The sequence below is a fragment of the Bombina bombina genome, chromosome 2, assembly GCF_027579735.1.
Source record: "Bombina bombina isolate aBomBom1 chromosome 2, aBomBom1.pri, whole genome shotgun sequence".
NCBI lineage: Eukaryota > Metazoa > Chordata > Amphibia > Anura > Bombinatoridae > Bombina > Bombina bombina.
In genome coordinates, this window is record NC_069500.1 from 280450910 (window position 1) to 280463802 (window position 12893).

A 12893-nucleotide genomic window follows, 5' to 3' on the forward strand; every position below is an offset into this window, starting at 1 on the left:
GCGAAGTTCAGTACACTGGGCTCACTACTAGAGAAGTAAGGTATAGAATTAGAGAGCACCTTTCAAACATAAAACTAGGCAAACTAACTACACCTCTTGTGCTTCATTTCAAAAATTGTCATAATAAAAGTAGCAATACACTTAGATGGACAATAATAGATGATGCAAAAATGGGCTCCAGAGGAGGTGATAGGGAGTCGGTTTTGGCTAAAAAAGAAATATTCTGGATACACAGACTAAAAACGAGGTTACCACAAGGATTAAATTCAGAGTATGATCTGATCAACTTCTGGAAATAGTCTGTGTGTCCAGAATTAAGGATTTAGTACCTCTGACTGTTTAAGAGATAATACTAATCGATCCCAGAATATGAATATAAATACAAAAATCGGTAGCTAAGTTATGGAAAGGGGGACAACTCATATCAGAGAATGAATTTACCCAAAATAAGGGGACATATAAATTGATATTTAAGTTTTAGACTGTCTGGAAAAGGTTGCATTATATTAAGAGGGTAACATTATAGCAAATAGTTAAAAGAGGAGTTAACAACTTATTTAAAATTATTATTGATAGCCCTTTTTCTCCTTCCATAACGATGTTGATACAAAAGTATTAATTGAGATATGAATTTATTATTATTTTCTGAAATGTGCCAATGTAACTTTATGAAGTCATGTTATATATGAGGATGTTTATTATAATACATTAATTGATTGTCCTAAGAAAAGTTTTGCAATAGTATTAACGTATGAGTAATTAAATGAATTGGAAAGTAATGGGTTAATTCCCAGGTTTTTTGGTTTTAACCAATAGGCAAAAGCCTACAGATTTAAAAAGAGCCGATAGAGGCTATACAGACCACACTACGATTACGGCCAGCGAGCCGAAACGCGTCAGTGGGTCACTGGGAACAACCCAAACTTTCCATCCTGAGCTGAACTTAAGAATTTGTTTTGCTGTTCAAGAAAATAAACTAAAGACTTTTTAACCGCATAACCGTGAAGGTGCCTTTTTTCTTGTTCTTTGAGAATCCCGAAGAAGTGCACAAGACTTTAACTGGTTTCCAAAGTTAAATGGAAATACATTGCGGGAACCACAACAAAATTTCAGACCTGCGCCAGTTGAGACTGGGATTGTGCTTTTGGAGCCAGGGATAACTCAGAACAACTGGAAAATGTGGAGAGTTTATCACCTGGAACTGGAGGGTTTCAAAATGGAGAACCCCAACAGCCATGGACAATGGAGCAACGAGTGCGGGCTGAAGGGACCTGCAATCAATGGCCTCTATAGCAAGCGGAACGGACCGAGGCAAAACAGGAATGGAGTGCTTTGATAAAAAAGCACTGTCAATGAAATAGCCTGCAGCACCGGAGTCAACAAGAGCCTGAGTGACTATGGAGGAGTCCACCCAGGAAAGGACAACCGTTTCTCCTTTAGCGGACGAGGATAAACCACCCAAGGTCTGCCCCCGACACGACCTTAGGTGTGAGCGTTTCCTGGCCGTGTAGGACAAGACTTCAAAAGGTGGCCCTGTAACCCACAATAGAGACAGAGTCCCTCCCTCCTCCTAAAGGCCCTCTCCACCGCAGAAAGACGCGTGAATCCCAACTGCATCGGCTCAGCAGTACCTGGTGACTCGGGACCAGGAGGCATGGGAGGAGAGGGAGGCATGGGTGGGAACGAACATGTAGGAGACAATGGAACAGGAGGCTTCCGCAAGTGCTCCTTGAAAGAGGGCCTCTCTCTGAGTCTGATGTCAATTAGGATCAAAAAAGACACCAATGCCTCGAGATCCTCTGGTAAATCTCTGGCAGCAACTTTGTCTTTAATCGCATCAGAGAGCCCATGAAAGAAGGGGCAACAAGGGCTTCATTGTGCCAACCTACCTCTGTGGCAAGCGTACGGAACTCAATAGCATACTGAGCAACAGATCTTGTACCTTGCTGAATGGACATGAGTCGTTTAGCAGCAGAGGAGGAGCGAGCCGGAACATCAAATACCCTTTGAAAGGAGGCCACAAATTCAGGGTAATTTGAAATCACAGGTTTATTAGTCTCCCACAAGGGATTAGCCCAGGCAAGAGCTATGTCAGAGAGTAACGAGATGAGAAATCTCACCTTAGCTCTGTCAGAGGGAAACGCCTGAGGAAACATTTCAAAGTAAATGCCCACCTGGTTCAAAAACCCTCTGCACTGAATAGGATCGCCTCCATATCGCTGAGGTAGAGGTGCAGAACCGGACATACTCCTGGTAGGCATAGGTGCAGCAGCGGAAACAGGAGCAGCCATAACTTGCGGGACACCTTGGTCCAAATGTGTAGTGCGAGTCAGCAGGGTTTGCAGGGCTAGTGCAAATTGATCAAAGCAGTGATCCTGTACATCCATCCTTGAAATGATGGCAAGTAAAGGTGGATAATTAGCACCATCAGGATTCATGGCCTTTGCATAATGTCAGGGTGCCAGGAATCAGACTGACACGAGAAGTGCAAAAATAATCACACCTTTATTAATAGCAAAAAATAATAAAAAGTCCACAAGTCAAATAACAAGCCAGGAGTCAAAACCAGAGCTGGTAGTCAGACGAGCCGAGAAAGGAGCCAAAGCGAATAGTCAGACGAGCCGGAATCAGGGACAAGGAAAACAGCAGAGTCAGGAACAAGCCAGGGATCAGGAACCAGGAAGGACGACAGGCAGCCAGGTAATACACAGGAACTCTCACAAACAGGTCTGAGACAACGCAAAGGCAAAACATACTGAACAGAGGCCCTGTAAATAATAAGTGTTGACATCACAATTCTGAGACTGCATCCTGTCTCACAGGGATGATGCACACCAGTCTGGCCATAAAAGGAAGTGCAGGAAATGAGCAGCATCTCCCACAATGCACCATAGTCAGGAAGAGAGGTGAGTAAAATGGCTGCCAGCAGCACATGGCAAACAAAAAAGGGAAAAAACCCTGACAATTTTGAACTGCACATTAGGTAAATAACTGTTAAGTGGTTCAAACCAAGCATAAAGTCACTTAACTCACTGCACCCAATATAATCAGCAATATAATCAGCAAATCGTCTATATAACGACAATATAAAAGGACATGTGGATTACTGTCCTTAAATACATAGCAGTCTTTATACCAGGACATAAACAAATTAGCGTATGCCGGTGCCATGGCGAACCCATGGCAGTACCGACAAGTTGTAAATAATAAGAATTTTTGAAACAAAAAAAATTATGTGTCAAACAGATCTCCAAAGGATCTATAACAAATTCAATGGGAGGTCCTGTGTAGTCTGGGTCAGATGACAATTTAGTTCTTACCGCCTGTAAACCTAAATGATGGGAAATGATCGTATAAAGTCTGGCCACATCTAGTGTGACCAGCAAAACATTTATATCAAATAGTTTATCCTGTAACAATTTGATCACTTCAATGGAGTCCAAAAGAAAGGCTTCTGTTTTTTTTAACTGTATCTTATAAAAAGTAATCTACATATTGGGCCACACTTTAATAGAGTGACCCAATTGCAGATACGATAGGGAGACCAGGGGTTTTATTGGATCTTTGTGAATTTTAGGTATACTGTAAATACATGGATATCTAAAATGCTCAGTAGTTAAATATTTGTGTATAGCTTCATCGATGTATCCATTTTGAAGAGCTATTAAAAGGACTTTGTCTAATGCTACTTTAAATTCTCTTGTGTTTTTTTTTGGCAAAATGCAATATGTTGATGAGTCCTTTAGCTGATTGAGTAACTCATTTCTATAATATGAGTGGTTCAGGACGACAATGGCTACACCCTTTTAGGCGGCCCTTATGATGATAGACTTGTCATCATGTAAACTAGCCACTGCTTGCCATTCCTGTGCCCCCATATTGTCATGTTGCTGAATAAGGGACCAACATTCTTTATTTATTTCAACTGTACAGAGGGAAGTATAGGTTTTTATTGCAGGGTGTGTGACTGATGGTTCAAACCTTGATAGTGGGGGGTAGTTATCAACGCGTCTACTTTACCTGCCTTCGCCGTCCCAATACGCCCGCCTAAGCTCGCCTACCATCGCCGCTGCGGACCTGCAAAATTTCGCCTAAGTTATCAATAAAGCTGTCAAAAAGCCGCGCACCAAGTACGGGGCGATGAGCAGCGGACTGTGATAGTTCTCATTCATCCGATCTTGCTGCTCTTCGGCTTTTTGACAGCTTTCTTGCTAGCCTGTCACTAAGCACCCACACTAACTACACTGTTCTACCCCCTATACCGGCGCCCCCGGAGCCCCCTGCAACTCAATAAAGTTATTAACCCCTAAACCGCCGCTCCTAGACCCCGCCGCAACTCTTATAAATGTATTAACCCCTAAACCGCCGCTCCCGGACCCTGCCGCCACCTAAATTATACCTATTAACCCCTATCCTGCCCCCCCTATACTGTCGCTACCTATAATAAAGTTATTAACCCCTATCCTGCTGATCCCGGACCTCGCCGCAACTAAATAAATAGTTTAACCCCTAAACCGCCGCTCCCGGACCCCGCCGCAACCTATATTAAACTTATTAACCCCTAATCTGCCCCCCCTACACCGTCGCCACATATAATAAATTTATTAACCCCTATCCTGCCCCCCACTACACCTCCGCCACTGTAATAAAATTATTAACCCCTAAACCTAAGTCTAACACTAACCCTAACTTAAATATTAATTAAATAAATCGAAATAATATTTATCTTATTAACTAAGTTAATCCTATTTAAAACTAAATACTTACCTTTAAAATAAACCCTAATATAGCTACAATATAAATAATTATTATATTGTAGCTATCTTAGGATTTATTTTTATTTTACAGGCAACTTTCAATTTATTTTAACTAGGTACAATAGCTATTAAATAGTTAATAACTATTTAATAGCTACCTAGCTAAAATAAAGAGAAATTAACCTGTAAAATAAAAACTAACCTAAGTTACAATTACACCTAACACTACACTATACTTAAATAAATGATTCCTTTTTAAAACTAAATACTTACCTGTAAAATAAACCCTAAGATAGCTACAATGTAATTAATAATTACATTGTAGCTATTTTAGGATTTATATTTATTTTACAGGTAACTTTGTATTTATTTTAGCTAGTTAGAATAGTTATTAAATAGTTATTAACTATTTAATAACTACCTAGCTAAAAGAAATACAAAATTACCTGTAAAATAAATCCTAACCTAAGTTACAATTAAACCTAACACTACACTATCAATAAATAAATTAAATTAATTAACTACAAATACCTACAATTAAATACAATTACATAAACTAACTAAAGTACAAAAAATAAAAAAAGCTGTTACAAAAAATAAAAAAAATAAGTTACAAACATTTAAAAAATATTACAACAATTTTAAGCTACTTACACCTAATCTAAGCCCCCTAATAAAATAACAAAGCCCCCCAAAATAAAAAAATTCCCTACCCTATTCTAAATTAAAAAGTTCAAAGCTCTTTTACCTTACCAGCCCTTAAAAGGGCCTTTTGCAGGGCATGCCCCAAAGAAAACTGCTCTTTTGCCTGTAAAAGAAAAATGCAACCCCCCCAACATTAAAACCCACCACCCACATACCCCTAATCTAACCCAAACCCCCCTTAAAAAAACCAAACACTACCCCCCTGAAGATCATCCTACCTTGAGTTGTCTTCAGCCAGCCGACCATCGATGGAACCGAAGAGGAGATCCGGAGCGGCAGAAGTCATCATCCAAGGGGCGCTGAAGAAATCTTCCATCCGATGAAGTCATCATCCAGGCGGCGCTGAAGAAGTCTTCCATCCGAGCGATGTCATCTTCCAAGCGGCATCTTCAATCTTCATCCATCCGGAGCGGAGCGCCATCTTCAGACGAGTCAACGCGGAGCCATCCTCTTCTTCCCGACGACTACCGACAAATGGATATTCCTTTAAGGGACGTCATCCAAGATGGCGTCCCTTCAATTTCGATTGGCTGATAGGATTCTATCAGCCAATCGGAATTAAGGTAGGAAAAATCTGATTGGCTGATTGAATCAGCCAATCAGATTGAAGTTCAATCCGACTGGCTGATCCAATCAGCCAATCAGATTGAGCTCGCATTCTATTGGCTGTTCCGATCATTGGATGAAGATTGAAGACGCCGCTTGGAAGATGACATGGCCCGGATGGAAGACTTCTTCAGCGCCGCCTGGATGATGACTTCATCGGATGGAAGATTTCTTCAGTGCCCCTTGGATGATGACTTCTGCCGCTCTGGATCTCCTCTTCGGTTCCATCAATGGTCGGCTGGCTGAAGACAACTCAAGGTAGGATGATCTTCAGGGGGTAGTGTTAGGTTTTTTTAAGGGGGGTTTTGGTTAGATTAGGGGTATGTGGGTGGTGGGTTTTAATGTTGGGGGGGTTGTATTTTTCTTTTACAGGCAAAAAAAGCAGTTTTCTTTGGGGCATGCCCCGCAAAAGGCCCTTTAAAGGGCTGGTAAGGTAAAAGAGCTTTGAACTTTTTAATTTAGAATAGGGTAGGGAATTTTTTTATTTTGGGGGGCTTTGTTATTTTATTAGGGGGCTTAGATTAGGTGTAAGTAGCTTAAAATTGTTGTGATATTTTTTAAATGTTTGTAACTTTTTACTTTTAATTTTTGTAACTTAGCTTTTTTTATTTTTTCTACTTTAGTTAGTTAATGTAATTGTATTTAATTGTAGGTATTTGTAGTTAATTAATTTAATTTATTTATTGATAGTGTAGTGTTAGGTTTAATTGTAACTTAGGTTAGGATTTATTTTACAGGTAATTTTGTATTTCTTTTAGCTAGGTAGTTATTAAATAGTTAATAACTATTTAATAACTATTCTAACTAGCTAAAATAAATACAAAGTTACCTGTAAAATAAATATAAATCCTAAAATAGCTACAATGTAATTATTAATTACATTGTAGCTATCTTAGGGTTTATTTTACAGGTAAGTATTTAGTTTTAAATAGGAATAATTTATTTAAGTATAGTGTAGTGTTAGGTGTAATTGTAACTTAGGTTAGTTTTTATTTTACAGGTTAATTTCTCTTTATTTTAGCTAGGTAGCTATTAAATAGGTATTAACTATTTAATAGCTATTGTACCTAGTTAAAATAAATTGAAAGTTGCCTGTAAAATAAAAATAAATCCTAAGATAGCTACAATATAATTATTATTTATATTGTAGCTATATTAGGGTTTATTTTAAAGGTAAGTATTTAGTTTTAAATAGGATTAAGTTAGTTAATAAGATAAATATTATTTAAATTTATTTAATTAATATTTAAGTTAGGGGGGTGTTAGGGTTAGTGTTAGACTTAGGTTTAGGGGTTAATAATTTTATTACAGTGGCGGCGGTGTACGGGGGGGCAGGATAGGGGTTAATAAATGTATTATAGGTGACGACGGTGTAGGGGGGGCAGATTAGGGGTTAATAAGTTTAATATAGGTTGCGGCGGAGTCCGGGAGCGGCGGTTTAGGGGTTAAACTATTTATTTAGTTGCGGCGAGGTCCAGGATCAGCAGGATAGGGGTTAATAACTTTATTATAGGTGGCGACGGTATAGGGGGGGCAGGATAGGGGTTAATAGGTATAATGTAGGTGGCGGCGGGGTCTGGGAGCAGCGGTTTAGGGGTTAATACATATATTATAGTTGCGGCGGGGACCGGGAGCAGCGGTTTAGGGGTTAACATATTTATTATAGCTTGCGGTGGGCTCCGGGAGCGGCGGTTTAGGGGTTAATCAGTTTATTAGAGTGGCGGTGGGCTCCGGGAGCGGCGGTTTAGGGGGTAAGAAGTTTATTTAGTTGCGGCAGTGTAGGGTAGGCAGATTAGGGGTGTTTAGACTCGGGGTACATGTTAGGGTGTTAGGTGTAGACAGCTCCCATAGGAATCAATGGGATGTCTGGCAGCAGCGAAGATGAACTTTCGCTATGGTCAGACTCCATTGATTCCTATGGGATCCGCCGACTCCAGGGCGGCGGTTTGAAAACCAGGTACGCTGGGCCAGAAAAGTGCCGAGCGTACCTTCTAGTATTTTGATAACTAGCAAAAGTAGTCAGATTGTGCCGCACTTGTGTGCGGAACATCTGGAGTGACGTAAGCATCGATCTGTGTCGGACTGAGTCCGGCGGATTGAAGCTTACATCACAAAATTCTACTTTTGCCGGTATCTAGGGCTTGATAACTAAGGCGAATCAGCCTCGCCACAAATACGCTGCGGAATTCCAGCATATTTGAGGTTGACGGCCTGATAACTAGGCCCCTTAGTCTTAATTCTTATGTCACCTTGTGCCTTCTCTTTATTAGATATCTGAAACATATCCTTGAGATTAAGCTGACGTTGAAACCTAGTCAGGTCAATCTGATTTTTGAAGTCATCAGTTTTAGGAATTGGCACATAGTTAAGCCCTTTATTGAGCAATGAGATTTCCTGTTCTGTAAGTGCCCGACTGCTAAGATTGATGACAGCACACTCAGTGGTTGTGTTTTGGGTTTTGTTTTTGTAGCCCCCCTGTCTAATGTGGTTTCTGCATCTCGTCCTACCTACTTTTTTGAATGTTTAAAGAATTTATTTTGTTATCTGGTTTGTATTCTACGGGCCTCTTTAGTATGGGTGGAGTTACTAGCTCCCTCCTGACCATTTGAATCACCCCCACTAGTATCAATTGTAAGCATATTTTGTTGAGTATGTCTGTCTCTAAACCTTCTACAATGAAATGTAGTCTTAACACTTAGCCAAGGATACACACGTTTTTTTCATTATAATCAGTCTCAATGATATGTAGCTTTTTATTCTTGAGGTTACAAGGTTGAAAAAAATTACTAAAATTGAAATTGATATGCTTGAATCTGATAAAATTGTGTATCTAACTAGTGATAACAGTGAGGATTGGCTTGGTAAATTAAAAGCTCAGATAGACAAATATAAACAGGAGCTTATCAATTTTAAGAATAAAAGCTACATACCGTTGAGACTGTTATGAAATTGTTGCTTTTAAGATTTCTATATGTACTGTGTTACACATAGGAAAAATGTATTGTATGTTTGAATTGTAAATTGTCTTGAAAAAGGCTGTCTATATCAGCCACAACGTTGACTTGTAAATTAATTAATTTATACGAATAAAGAAAATTTGTACTTTTGGAAAGACCTGTGAGTGCCCTCCTGTGTATCTTTTTCTATGTGGAATAATTGAGGAGTCATCTTGGCAATTCATCTAAAAGAGAGGAGTGAGTGCATGTTGTGCATGGATGAAATGTATATATATATATATATATATATATATATGTGTACATATATATTTATGTATTTATATGTGTATATATGTATTTAAAGACATACAGTATATACACATATAAACACATAAATACATATGTACACATATATAGATAAGTCTATTGGAGCCTGTTGCAGTAAAGTAGATAAAAAAAACTAAAAAAATATTCTCTGGGATCCCCTTTTTACAGAATTACCAGACATATATGGCTTTGCCATTGCTTTTTGGTCATTAGAAGGCCGTTAATTGCAGCTGCACACCACACTTCTATTATTTCAGGCAGTGAAGGGGTTAATCAGGTGGCTTGTAAGGTTAATTTTAGCTTTAGTGTAGAGATTACTCTCCCACCCGTCACTTCCCACCCCCTGATCCCTACTTGATCCCTCTCAAACAGCTCTCTTCCCTCCCTCAGCCCCCACTGGTTACCCCCATCTTAAGTACAGGCAGACAGTCTGTCAGTATGCTGGTATGCAGTTTTTTTTTGTTTTTTTAAACATTATTATTTTCTTTAGTGTAGGATTAACACCTTACCTTCCACCTCCAAAACAGCTCTCTAACCCTCCCCTTCTAACTGGTGTCACCATCTTAGGTACTGGCAGCTGTATCTCGAGATCTATATGCGAATATTGCTTTGAAAATCCCTCTGAGATATTGTTTAATGTGCATAAGATTGTATTGTAAAATCTTTTCATTATCTCCATAGTTAAACCTATGTATATAGATGTAAATCCATGTTTCTCTATGTATTTGTATGTAAGTCAATGTAAAATCCCTGCGTCATGTTTTATTTTCTAACACCCATGATCTCATATATTTTAGCCCTTATAACTTTTGTGTGCAATAATTTTTACAGTGTTAATATGAGTGTAAATGTACTTTGTAATGTATTTTTGAAGTGTTTCATGATATTTTTATGTGCGCGCAATCGTGATTTTTCGAAACTTGTAATAGCTGCGGAGTGGAAATTGATTGTGAAAGGCCACATCATGCGTGGGAAAACTCATAAGGCGCGACTTGTAATCTTGCCCTTAGGATTTTATTTCTGCAGTGTAGTGGCCCCACCCTAGCCCCATAAGCAGCTCTGCATCTGGTCTAAGCCTGAAGAATTCATGTGGCATATATCTGTCAAATGGGGGCAGCAGGGGCTTGTGTGTCTGGTGAAGGGTGGTGTCTAAGGTGAGGTACCCTGAATAAATGTTTGTCCCTCTATTCTAGTGCTGCAGGTTGTGATGTGACATCTAAAAGTATAAGGGGATTGCATTTAGCCTATCTTTTGACTTAAACCTGGCATATGAGAGCAGTCCACCTGTTTTTAATTAGGTGTTCATGTCAGGAGTTCTGTCCCTAATTTTTTTTGAGCATGTATCATTCTTTCAAGACAGGTGTTGTTTTCCTTTTGTTTAATTTAACATAACACTGGGGTGTTGTGCCATCTGAAGTATTCTTGTCTAAATGTTATTCTGTCTGTGTGTCCCTTTGGTGAGATGTGCTGTTTTACGTTTGTTGTATATTTTTATTTAGATCAGTGGTGGTTGTTTCTGTATGTTTATTGGCATACCCCGTCTATGCTCCAACATCTGAGAAATGAGTTTCAGTATCATTCATCTGTTTTCTCCCATGCTTTTATTGTACTTCAAGTTCTTTTTATGGGAATAATAAAGTGGATCTTCAAGCAGTCTGCAGCAGTGTCACTTGAAAATGTATAGATTTTAATATTTTCTTGTAGAATATTTTCATTTGACTGAAACAATATCAGAATCTTTATTTACATTTTGCTGTATTTTTTTAAAGGATGTATCACAGTGTGATAAAACTGTAGCGGCTTTTGCTTTCACTGACTCCTGTTCACAGCCATGCTGTTTGCTAGCCTCTGGGGTTGAACTTTAGTCAAGTAATGTATATGTTTCAAAACTACTGCTTATATTAAAAGTTATTCTGCCGCTACTTGTTTTTTCATCTCACACGGAAGCCATTGAGCATATTTTAACCCTTTAAATTATCATGGTAAAATCTGCAAACTTCTTCTATACTAATATAAATACAGGTAGCCCTCAGTTTATGCTGGGGTTAGGTTCCAGAAGGAATGGTTGTAAATCGAAACCATTGTAAATTGAAACACAGTTTATAATGTAAGTCAATAGAAAGTGAGGGAGTTAGATTCCAGGCCCCTCTCAAAATTGTCATAAGTAACACCTAATACGTAATTGTTAAAGCTTTGAAATGAAGACTTTAAATGTTAAACAGCATTATAAACCTGATAAAATAATCACACAACAGACTGTATCATCAAACTAAGTTTAATGAACAAAAACATTTTTTTACCTGCATTTTTCTGCAAACAGTTCTCTGCATGTTAGATAATATTGGGTCTGCACTTATTCTATGCATTTCAATCTGGAGTGATTAATAGGCAGTTAGGCATCCTCACCTCAAGCAGCTGGACAGGAAGATAATAGGGAAGTGGCTGCTAGTTCTTGTTCCTCGATAGGTCTGGTCTGCTCTGTGTACAAAGATTAATTTCTGTCTGCTAAGTTGCATAACTTTGCTGCAACACAAGCGGACAGCTCCACCTACTGGCTATTTTAATTAGGGCACTGCTTTTCAATGCTTTTCAATAGCAGTCACATGACTGAAAAAAGGTTGTTATTCTGAAACGGCGCAAAATGAACCGGCGTAAACCGAGGGCCACCTGTAGTGTATCTCATCGCCCATTGTTAGTGCTGGAAAGAGACTTTGGAAACAAAATCAATGGCCATCATTCCAACCCATGTAAATCTTTTCCTGTTGTTTAATGGATGAATTATTTCAGAATTTTTTAGGTTGCGTTCATATTAATTCATTGTTTAAACCAGCAAAAACACATATATGTAATAAATTTGGCACATTTAAAGCCACCTATAACTTGCATGGGGGCAACTGTTCCAACCATCAGAAAGCACATTATTTACAGCACATTTTGCCTGATTTATGTAGCATCTGTTGTATTTCAAGAATTAGCATTTTTGCTTATGCTCAATATACATGTTAAGAGACCTGATCTTTTTTTGCTTAATTTAAAATCGCTCAAAACATGAACACAAATTAAATACAGCAATTTAAAAGTTTATTGATAAATAATAAAATAAATAGAAGTTTAAACTTTTTTTCATTTTAAAACTAGTCAAACGTGTATAAAATTACACACATCTCCTAAATTAATAATATTATTTAAGTACAAAAATGTGCGTTTAAACAGGCAGTCGTTATCAGTATTGAATTAATAATTAGATATGTATTTTTTATTTTGTTGCTCCAAATCTTTTACTTTTGTGGAAATCTCTGAAAATCTTTAAAATTCAGAATTTTTACCTTTTGTTAAATAAAAAAAAATGATGTGCCATAGAAACAGAAAGAAAAAGTGTGACGCAAAACAGGTTGCATTTTGAAAACCCCACAAACAGCCATGCAAGGAATAAAAATAGACTAAAGTCATCTGCAAAACAAGTTTCAGAAAACTATTTACAAGTTCACAAGCATTTGAAAAACAGAATTCTTGAGCAAGCATTAGAATATGTATACATTACTTTACAGGGAGTGCAGAATTA